This window comes from Anguilla anguilla, chromosome 11 (assembly GCF_013347855.1).
Source record: "Anguilla anguilla isolate fAngAng1 chromosome 11, fAngAng1.pri, whole genome shotgun sequence".
Lineage (NCBI taxonomy): Eukaryota > Metazoa > Chordata > Actinopteri > Anguilliformes > Anguillidae > Anguilla > Anguilla anguilla.
The window spans coordinates 7,257,558-7,269,500 of NC_049211.1; the positions used below are offsets into that span (position 1 = coordinate 7,257,558).

The 11,943-nt window shown below is 41.9% G+C and overlaps 1 long non-coding RNA gene across 1 annotated transcript; it reads left to right on the plus strand.

Annotated features, from left to right (window-relative positions):
- Nucleotides 1-4,370: 4,370 nt before the first annotated feature.
- On the plus strand, nt 4,371-10,399 carry LOC118208425. Its single transcript, XR_004761560.1, has 3 exons — nt 4,371-4,502; nt 5,284-5,417; nt 8,130-10,399. It is a non-coding gene; the product is annotated as an uncharacterized LOC118208425 (long non-coding RNA).
- Nucleotides 10,400-11,943: the final 1,544 nt, after the last annotated feature.

The window sequence follows — 11,943 nt, forward strand, 5'->3', positions numbered from 1 at the left end:
CTGCACAAGTGTGTGTCTCTCTGAGCAATAGCAATGAGAACTGTCATTTTGGCCTCAAAAAGAGTTAAGCATGGTTTAGAGGAGACTTTGGAAAACTGTAGCCAGCTTGTTCTTTGTTTTATTTCCATACGGTAACTGCTGCACAAGTAATGCAATGCAACTTGTAAGAAGCATGCATTACATGTGTGTTTGTGTGCATGGATGGAAGTGTCTGTGTGTGGGTGTGTGTTTGTGTGCATGGCTGGATGGGTGTGTGTGTGTGTGTGTGTGTACACTTGTTCATTAAAAATGGAATTTTCAATTTAATTTTCACCTTTTTTGTGTATACTTGCTTTTGATAGACCGTTTGTGGTGACGTTACTTATTGCTCTGTGTTTATTGTGTTTTTGTTATCTTACTTAACTTAATAATTGTAACTTAATGTTCTGAAATTAAGCATGCCTGCCATGTGGTTTACAGTACACAGTAAAAAAAAAAAAAGCCTTGCTACAATCATTTTGTTTGTATTTTTGAAGTCTGAGAACCTGTTTTTTTTTTTTTTTTTTTTTTTTTTTTTTTTGCATACCTGGAACTTCTGTTTGATAGAATACCATCAATATGGTCTATATTCTTTCATTTTTTTATTTATTTTAATTTTTTTAATTGAATGTCTATACAGTGACAGTGTATTGTATTTTACCAACAAACAGCCACAACTTTTCACTAGTGACAGTCTTTTATTATACTTTTTGTTCAATTTGAAAGCCAGAAAAATGTTTTTTTGTGTGTATTTGTGAGGTTTAATATACGATCTGCAGTTCAGTACTGTATGTGTTTGGTTGTCAATGTATTTGGTTACTGTCATTCAACCTGCAACCCATCTTTACAGCATGTCACATTCTATTGTTAGAGCTGTGTACCTTTTTAATGTGCTGACCTGTTGATGCGTAAGCTATTGCTTCAGTCTTAAAATGGATTTTGCTTAGATTTATGTTTTTTCTCGTTAATATTGATTGATTGGTTGTTATTATTGTCTGGCTTGCTGAGCAACTGTTGAATAAATGCTTCCAAGAACCTATACCAGCTGAACCGTGAAAATTAAAGGAATTTACAGCATTTAATTTGTTGTGACGTGCAATTAAGCTCTCTGTCTTCAACTCAAAGGTCATGTCCTTCAGCTTTGACTCCTGCAATAAATGGCAATAGAATGATAAGTGTAATGGGAAATGTATCTAGTGCAGTAGATGGGGTTTAATTGTATTGATTGTTTCACATATTGGGAAATCTGTTTTTTAAAAATACTGAAATGCTTAAAAGCTCTTTCTGAAAAATCAGTCTTGAAGACCTTGCCTTTATTCCTGCTTGGAATCTCATATGTCTTTATGTAAGTATCCGACACTTTCTTGTGTTTCTGTTTTTGCTTTCAACACATTTTGTGTCAGAGTTACAGTACTACTATTTTGTTGTTGCAATATATATATATAGTTCATGTGTTACAAAGGGAGACTTTTTAACGCAGACTGTGCTAAAAATGTGTTGTCCCTTAAGTAGACATGGAGGTGTGTTAAAAAACAATGAGATGTGTTGTTTTTCACACATCTGCTTTTGAGAGTGTGTAACTGGAGGTTCTCAGCAGAACCATATAAAATGGGGGGGGGGGGGGGGGGGGTGGAGTGAATAGTTATGAGATACAGGGGCTGGTTGTGTTCATCCTCAGGTTTAACCTGAACTCCACCCAAAGCTTTGATGTGAAGCCGTGCTGCTTCCCCCACCTGTGGAACATCCAGCAGGATGACACAGCATGACCTGTTCCACCAATCACAGCGACTTGCATCACAAAGACTGCGTCTACCACCAGCCAGTAAGGGTGAAGCCTGGTTTTTCAAACCTGTCCACAGGTTTTTTTTTTTTTTTAACTGGATCAAATATTCAACTTGTGTCTTTCAGAACTGGAAAATTCTGATCATTCCAATACGGATCCGGCCTTGATCGATGAATCTTGACGATGACAATTAAAGGTAAAGACTCAGCTAGTTTTGATGCCAAATGCTGGAATAATCCCGATATTTTTGAAAAGTTGAAAGAAACTTCCTACAGTTTCCTACAGTACCAGGAACATTATTTTTGTAGCACTGCAGCATGAACTATTTTAGTTACTCTGACAGCAATATACAATTAGCTCATTAGAGCGAAAGCCAAATAAATTTTTACTAAATTAGAATTTTACTGAATAAAAAAGTTTAAAAAGAAAACCAATCACAAAATAATTTCCATGAACTCAACAGCTAAGGCTGACATTGAATTGCACATCCATTAAAAAAAACTGAGAGTACAAATCCAGCCCTGTCTAACAGGTGCAAATTAACTGAACAGTAGCCTACTTAGGCAAACTGATGAAATTGCACCACTGCAATCTTAAAGCATGACTAAAGGGTGTTGCTTGCTGTTGGATTACCTTAGCGAAAGATGTTTAATTCTTTATATTTCCATTTTTAAGGAATGCTGGTGTGTTCTGCACAACTACACGCCTATGATGGCCTAACTTGTGTTTCAAACGACTTTGTGTTCAGCAGGAAATTTCAAGAAGGTCAGTTGACTGGATAATTTTGAATATGTATGCTTTTGGTTCAGAATAAAAGTGTTGAAAATTGAGCCATGATGCATAAATCTGCTGGAATTTATGGGCATCTCTCCTTCGGTTAAAATAAATAAATAAATAAATAAACTTTCAATGCAACGCTGCTGTTGAAGTCTTGTTCCCCAAGCAGGCGAAAAGTAATATGTCAAAGATATTCACGTTAAACAAGATTATAGAGTGCACTTTGCATTCACCGTGCAGGCATATATACTATCGCTGTTTATTTATGCAGAAGCGACGATTGTTCACCAATCAAAAATAAGTGCCTAACATCTCCAAATAGGCATTTATCTGTTTGCTTGCTGTATAAAGCTGTTCCATTAATGCAGTTCTCTCTCGAGTCTCGGGGAAATTAAAGCATACCGGTTTGCTCTAAGTATGCGTACGTCTCCCTGGGGGAAAAAACAGGCTAACTCCTCCACGGCAAATGCTTTTGCTGCAGTGCCGACAAGCTTCAGAATATGTCGAGCTTATTAAGTGCAAACTCCGAGCGCGGTCTATGGCAGCGGTTTCTAATCGCGCCGATGGATAATGGTTAATTAAAGATTTTAGAATTCCATCCCGTTTTTTTTAAATAGACGGGCATCTGTTTGCTGTTCTCGATCTCTAGCGCGCAGATGTGAGGATATACGCTGGGGATAAAGCAACAGCTGTTGTTGATTATGAACGGAGTCGGTGCTGTACAAGGCCTGTCACACCGACGGCATCGTGACGCTTCTGCTTCTCTATTACACGCGCCGACTCGACATGTGACTGCTAAGACCAATCTTCGAGTGTTTTCAGTGAGAAATTGACTTTTTCTTTCTTTATTTTAACCTTTATGAAAGGTATGTTTTTTCTCTTCCAGAATTCTAAGTCAGTGTTCTAGAGTGCCATTGCTTTTCAGTTCAAGTAGCGATTGCTACATCAGCATCCGAATCTTCAGTTAAGAACATTCTAAACGCATATTTGTGATCTCACACCATAAAGGGTTAAAGGTGCAATTTCGCCTCTCTTTTGGTTTTTTGCCCAGTTAAGCTGGTTCAGGCCAAACTGCAGATATGCGCATGGTACCAATACGTCCGGGTCTGGATAAGCTGCCGGGCAGCTAGCTGGCTGAGCAGAGGGAATTCTGGGAGGTAGGCGTCGGACCAGTGCGGGGTGTGATGTGTCAGGGAGGTGTTTGGCAGCCATGCCCTTTACCGTGTCCCTATCAGAGCCAGCTCTGTGATGGCTGCCCACTGGGTTATGTTATGTTATAAAACAAGTGTGTCTGACAGAGACAAGGCTAGACAATTATAGCGACAAAGTGCGCTCTCATGTGAAGGGATGCTGTGGATTTGCTCAGCTAAATGTCCATCTATTCCTTCATTTTATGGCGTGCGTGCATGTGTGCATGCGTGCATGCACGTGTGCATCACAGTGCGTGCAAGCGAGCGTGCATGCATGTGTCCTTGCTTGATTGCTTGTTTTCTTGTGTTGGCAATGTTCTGTATTTAACTGGACAGACTGTTCCTGCTCTGGAGCATGCACTAGCAAACAGTGGCGATTAATCGATACCCGGCCCTGCTTTACTAATAAAAGCTCCTGTTTCCACACACACTGCAGCTGAACAGTAACATCCCAGGTAGGCTGCCAGTTTTTTTAAATTTATTTATTTATTTTTTTACTTTTTCACAAAAAAAACCTCCATTATTTCCCTGTTTTTCCTCATTATGTCCCAGTCTCTCACTAACTGTGTTTCCTTCCTGTTTGTCCCCTCTCGGTGTGGGGAGTTCTCCTGCGGTGCAGTTCGCCCCCTGACTCGTGACAGACGGGGGGGCTATTCATCACACTCAAGGACTGGAGGACGCTGGGCCTCTAAATCCGCTCGACGCTCCCGGAACGCGAGCCAGGCTCCTGCACGGTAGGGGAGCGGCTGCCTGTCTGCAAACGAGGGCGAAACAAACAGCGCAAAAAATGCAGCTTTTTAAATGCGATGTAAACAGTGGGCCTCGTTCACGAAACATGCGTACGTTGACTGCGTGTATAAGAACGTTTCCACGTGAAGCGCAAAATTCATTTAATGAGCGGACCACCTGGCGTGGCTGCTCTGCTGATTAAAGAAACTATTTTCCCGGTACAAATTATTTAATTGAAATCAAGGGGCGATGTCAGCAGTTAATTAACTTGGACAACGCGAGCAGTAATGCTTAATTTGTTTGGGTCAAATGGCGTGCGGCTCTATCAACAACGTGAATCGGAATGTAAAAATATCGCTGGTAGAGTCTTTGACTGGCATGAAGATGGAGGACTTTGTTTTGAGGCAAGCAATTGCTTGTTAGTGCAAACGCAGCTGTCGGATGGGGATAGCGGTGTTTTGGATCGGCACAGACATGATCAAAAAGGTCTTTCTGCCAAAGTCAGACTTTTCCTCTTTTATTTATTGCCTTTGCACAAGGTTGGTGGAATGAGGCTGGACTGGTGAAACGGACAAATACATCATAAGAAATCATTAATAATAAGTTAACTTAGTCCTCTGTACTCTTTACATTTGTTTTGTGTTCATTTTTGGATGCATTTATTTTGCCATTTAGATGTACTATTTATTACTACTATTCCTGCTATTTTACTGTTATGAGATTATTTGTATAGATTTACTTTTTTGTTATTATCAGATGGATTTACTTTATTAATTCGTTTAACAGGGACCGTGTCCATCACAACTGATGCACCAGAGTCACCAGAGTTAGCTTCACGGCTACGTTTCCTCTGCGGTCCCTGGGATTGAGAGGGATGACATTCAGGAGTGACCTTCATCATTTTTTTTACAAGCAAAAAGGTGTGGGGGCAGGGAGGGGGGGGGGGGCAAACGCATATAGGCACATTGGACAGGTGATTTATTGCTTAGAACTCCATGTGTTCTCAATTGATTCCTCGTCCCTTCAAACAAATGTCACGCTTCGGTAGACCAGCGCTGATCTGAATGTAATGCGTCGTGCCCTGGAGAAAGGACGAGAAACCGCTTGGAATCCAAGATTTGAATCCGTTTTTGATTGCCCCTTATGTGAAAATGAATGTGTAAAAGAGCCATATAATGCCATGACATTACTGGCATTTAGCTGGTGTTCTTCATTCATGTGCCAATCACTGTATTTGGCTATAGAGGGTGCCCTGCCACTGTACAGGGGATGCTATAGGTAGCGTACACTCACAAAGGTCATTTGTTAACGATTCTTTATCAAAACATACTGACATCTGGTATAATATTGGCTAGGCGAGGGGAACAGTCTCAGGACAAATGGATGAGGTCTGGTATTCTGGGTACACCTGTCAGGATATTGAACGTTCAGCAAATGACCATAGCGAATAGTTCTGAATCAAAAGGGTACAAGCCATGAAAATCTATACAAATGTAATTGTTTATAAAAGATAATACATGACATTGTCATGTCAGTTGTTTCCTACAGGCTTATAGCATATATCCTGCTTTCTCTGCATTTGATGAGGGCGTAAATTGGCTCATATTTTCTCTCAGTGATGTTCCACCCAAGGTACCAAAAACAGTTTCTCTGCTCTTATTTTACTTCCTGGGTAATTTTCAAAGAGAAATGGGCAACCAATTTATCTGTAATCTCATTATTTAAAAAAAAATAGTTTCAGTATAAGGTGTAAAGAACATAAAGTATACAGTATTAGGTCTTCACAGTGGCAGAGTAGTATAGCGATTATGGACCTGGGCTCGTCTGAAAGGCTGCGGGTTCGACTGCCGGCTGGGTCATCGCTGTTTAACCACGGAACGAGATACTGGAACAAGATACTTGAACGAGATGAACAAGATGTTCATTTGCGCGGGCGGACTGTATGCAAAACTATAATCTGTGCAAGTCGTCCTGGATACGAGCATCCGCTATAGTGCCGTAGATACGACCATCCGCTATAGTGCCGTAGATACGACCATCCGCTATGGTGCCGTAATGTAACATGCATTTCAATATAAAGAACACAAAGCATTTGACAGTAATGTCGACATTACCGCCCCATTCTTTAAAAAAAAAAAAAAAAAAATGTGTTTAATAATGTCTGCTAGCTTTGTTCCGGTAAGCGTAGCAGACACAGTCAGTGAACCCTGGGTGCTGGAGCTGAATGCCTGCCTTTCAGTGAAAACGATTTAAAAAAATATATATATAAATTGCATTGATTTTTCAAGGTAATCACCTGTGTGCGCTTCAGTGGCTCGTGTTTGGCCTGGGGCCTAAGTACACTTTTCGCAAGGAGTTTTAAATCAAGTGAATATTCTTTGCACATGCATTAGCGGTGATTGTGGAGGGAAATTGGGGATTTATACTCTGAAACCACTGCCTTGGGTTTCAGTTTGCACACACATTAATGAGGCAAGGCAAAAAAAAAAAAAAGTAGCATTTTACATTTTCACATTCACACTTTTGGGGTTCTCTGCAAGCTTAAATTGCTGAGTACAAAAGGAGGAGAATTTATGATGAGGTCTAATTGGAGCCATGAAAATCTCTCCTTGTCCCCCACTGCTAAAAGCAAGAGATTCAGAGCACAGAATATTTCAGAGGAAAAAAAAAAAACAAGCATAAATGTCTCGTTAAAACGTAAACATCAATTAGCGGCAGGACAGAAAATTCCACCAGCTTGCTGAAACGCATTATAAGATAAACAGGAAATTCAGTGAACCATGTGAATTTAATAACCGCATGCATCAACCTTTCCTGTAACCAGAGTTGGGGAGACGCGGTTGTTCAGTAGGCCTACTGACAAATCAGAATTCCAAGCCAGAAAAAAGAGGCTCCCGGTCGCATGGCGCGCCTTGCAGATGAAGCTGCTAAGGCAATAGTATAAAAAAAAATAATACGAGGGGCAAGAATGAATGGATGGATCGGTTAATTAAATAAGATTGGTGTAATTGAGTCTGTCTATCGCAGCGACTGCGCTGTTGATGGGATAGTAAATCTGCTCAAAGCCTTAGCCGCGTTATTCCGTCCCTCGCCGCTGATTTACCCCATTCGTTTGCGCGTTCCTCCTGGTTTCGTTAATGACGGCGTGTCGCGTGTGGGAGGAGTTTTGTCTCGCTGGCTGTTGACGGCGAGTCGCTTAGGTGCGTTCCACAGTGCAATCTGTCCCCTTTAAAGATGAAAGCGACGTCTGCTTCTTCTTCCTCTCATTTTCCCCGATCAAAGCACTCGGGTTATCGCTTCTTTTTGAAGATGAAACGCGAAATGTTAGTTGCTGCTGTTGGCGGCGGCGGTGGATGTGGTGGTTAGGTTCTTATTTATAATTAGTCATCAATATCACTATTAGTGCAGGTTGTAATAGCAGAAGTTGTACTTCAAGTATTAATATTAATAGTAATGATTGAACTGGTGTTGATCTCTGTACTTCACCTGCAGGCAAAGACTAAGACTTTGGGGGTGAAAAAACAAACAATTTGGCTTTTAATGTTGCAGGCCTTGAAAGGTAATGTGGTCAAAGACCGTAAGTGACAAAACTCCAACTGTATTCACTGATTGTCTTCTCTTTTTTCCCCCAGTGGTGTTTTCCAGCACAAAGCCCCTTTTGTATCGCAGACACTGAATCTGAGCTGAGAACCCCCGGAGTCTGGAAATCGTCTCACCTGAAAACTTTGATGTGGCTCAATCAGGAGACTTCACAATAGAGAGCGCAGGTCACGACAAAGTGCATTTCACAGAGACGCTGTAAGGAGAGGCGCACAAAACCCACCTGTGTGGTTTTTGTGGCTTCTCTAAAGCTGAGGGAGAACAAAGCCTTCATTCTTTTAAGCAGAGGGAATGGGTTTTCTGACTGCCTTTCACACAAGTGCATCTATATTACACAAAAAGGTATTAAATAACGGAGTGGCACTTCATAGCATTAGAGCACTGATATATTCCTCCACGCTGAAAGGTGTGATGCAGCAGTAACTTTGACCAAACGACCTTTGACCTTTTCTCTATTTCCCGGTGGCAGTAAAATGTTCAGCGTTAAATTACAGTGTAGATGTGTTCCCTATTAGACTCACTTGAACTCTTACAGAGTTGAATTAAGACTGGGAATTTTACTGTGTATGTTCAGTGTCTATCCAGTTCTGAACTGAGATGCCCTGTGAGCTCCATTTAGTTGCGAGACTCTACAAGTTGTTGTACTGTGCCTCTTCTTTTTTTTTGTTATTTCAGCCAGGAATTTAACGCAGAATCGATCTCTTCGTGCGCTCCCCCTCAGAAAGTAGAAAGGTCAGGACCCGAATGACGTGTTTCGCTTTGCCGTCGATAACGCCGGCACATTCCATTAACGCGGTAATGCCATCAAGGTCCGGCTTAATAACTGCAGAGGCATGTAATGGACTGTTAACTACGGCCTTCCATCCCCATTGGAAACCCCATTACGGGGTCTGTGCCGAGTTTCATTGCTTTTCAGCAGAGACGCCTTGGAAAGGGTGAGTGAAGTGTGTTATGGATTTTTTTTGTTTTTTTTTTCATCTTCCAATCCTGTTTTTCTGTTTCTGAGAAACTCATTCTGAGAATGACATTGTTAGGGTGCCGTCCCCTCCCATCGTAGTCTCTGCTCTCTGGTTTCAGTAGCGCTGTGTTATGACAGTGGGCTCCCGGAGAAACAAGTGCCACTCGCGCTCTCTGAACATCCGTCCAGCAGGGGGCAGTATACCGAGGCTCAGGTCTCTGATTTGATAATTGTATTCTATAGTACCTGCGCGAAAGAGGGTCACCCTCGTACTCTCAGACTGTGGGCTCATTCCAGTTGTTTAGTTTTACCTCCTTGCATCCTTCGCTCGTGTCCTCTCCTCGCTCGTTAGCTCTTAGCTCCCCTCGGAGGACACAAGGAAAGAAAGTGAAGAATGGAGGAATCAAGGAAAAAAGTGTATTAGACAAATAGAGGGTCTTTGTTCAGTCAAGTGTCAGTTTGAAGACACGTGAATTGCACGTGTGGCAGATGGTGAGAGGTGGATCCACAGGTCGATCATTTATATGTCACGCGTTTCGAAAACAAATTCCTTACGCAAAGGGTGCACTCTTGTGTCCTTGCTCAAGCATCCTTCAGGAGCCTTCTAGCTCCTCACTCCTAGCTCCTTCAAGGAGCGTTTAATGGGTTGGCACTTTGGCGGACCCCGATCGATTTCCGGGTCAGTCGAGGACGGATAAAATAAAATGATTGGAAAGAGCCCAGTGTGACCCTGCCAGGCCTCGGGCACGCCGTGTCCTGATTGGCTGTTGAGTCTGCCAGACCATAATGGCTGCAGGGCCCTGGAGTAGATGGCAGTGACACAGCAGTAGAGAGAGAGACCACATGAACACGTCGAATGCTTTCGCCTGATTGGAAATCAGTCCGCCCCGCAGCTAAAGCTGACATGTGGAAGAGGCCTGTACTGCAGCCAGAGCAAACTGCCCCCAAGTGAAACAGCTTGCGTCTATAATGCAGTTGCGTAGCAGGACATTTTCCCCACAGTGTACCTATTTGGGCTTTGAAGACCACATCCTCATAGCTGAAAGCGCTGCAGTATTAGGCTTTTCACTGTAAATATCAGGTTTCCTGGCAAGAAAATACAATGTAGATTGGAGATGGATCTGTGAGGATTCTTTTTCCTATTATGAACAAGTTTTAGGAAGACAATAGCTGCTCCCTCTGAATTATGGCACATTGGGTTCTATTTTGAGGACGCAGACATATTTTGGATCAGCGCAGAGAGGCGTAGCTGTGTTTGTGCCTAGTTTGGTGTTTTCCCTGTTTTAAGTGTTCGTACTGGGTGGGTGGAAAGAGGGCTGGCTTTGTGTGGGGGTGGGAGTACATTGGTGCACCGATTTATAGCATCTGAAAATTGCTTCTGGTCTTGGCACTGAAGCAACCACGTACACTCCATTTATGGAAGAAAAATAAAACCTAAACAAACAACACTAATCTGTAATTCTTTACACTTGACAGAAACACCTGGAAGTTAGTTTCCTGTCCTCGATGACAGTGATGGACAGTCGGTCACGAGAGCAGCAGATCAGAACAGCTCAGAGTCGAGAGTCTGTGCCATGCACACAAAGACCGAGAAGCAAGGACGGTTGAGGCAACCAGCTGAAAGCTTCCTGATTGGCCGGTGCCCAGTTCCACCTGTGCTACACCTGGAACTCGTTACAAACTGCAGCATGTTATGTCATGCATCACGTGAATTAATGTGACTAACATACCAAAAAACATTTGAGTCTTGCCCCCTTGAAAGGTGTCATCTGTGCTAGCTTTTCCTCGTGTTTGGGCAGAAGTGTGGTATAATGGGTTAAGGCTGGCCTTGCAACATAAAGGATGCAGGTTCGATTCCCAGGTAGGACACTGCCGTTGTACTCTTGAGCAAGGCACTTAACCTGCATTGCTTCAGTGTGTATCCTGCTGTATAAATGGATGCGATGTAAAATATTATGTAAGACATTGTGTAAGTCACTCTGGATAATCGCGTCTGCCAAATGCCTGTAATGTAATGTGTTTTGTAACATAGAGCCCAGAATCTCTCGTGAACTTGAACTTCTGTGGTAGACCGACGTACAGCAGTCAAAAAGGACAAAGAGTACCAGGGCATGGCAAAATGATAACGTGGAAGCCAGGACTCCAGCATAACTTCAGTAGAGTGTCAGCCACTGCTGTTATCACAGAGATGAACATGTTCGGCTGCTGTCTGATGTGTTATAGCGCACAGGAACAATGATACTCCCTGATTATACCTCTCAAGTGGCCTTTTCACAGAATGCCTGAACCTGGCCATTATTTTTCATTTTTCATACCTCTCTGGTTTATTCTATGATTAAGTTATTCAAAAAGAAGCATTCAATGAAGGATCTTCTCTCTCTCTCTCTCTTTCACACACACACACACACACACACACATATATATATATATAAATATATAAAGCTATCCATCCTCTATTATTATAGATGTTTTGTTGGCTGATCTCATAAATATATGCATTTCATTCTTGCAGTAATTATCCTCTGGCGCGGAGTCTAAGGAGAAGCCTTGGACCTCACTTTGCCTTAATAAAAAAAAGAGAGAAAAAACCTGAAGAGATTAAAGTTCTTCTCTGGGGAAATTAAATAGAAAAATGCAAGAAGATGCTCACAAAGAAGTTGCTCTGATACTGACTAATGAAAAGCACAGAAATTTACGAAGTTCAGAAAAACTTTTGTAACACTGTTCTTCTGTGTTAGGTGATTTTTTTTGTAAAAAAAAAAACATTAATAAATAAATCTTGAGTATGGGCCTCTGCTGAAGAAAATGGATTAATAATGATAAGACATGGGGATCTAGAATCTCTTCAGATTCATTTCATATTGGACCCTGAGCTGGAGAACCAGACA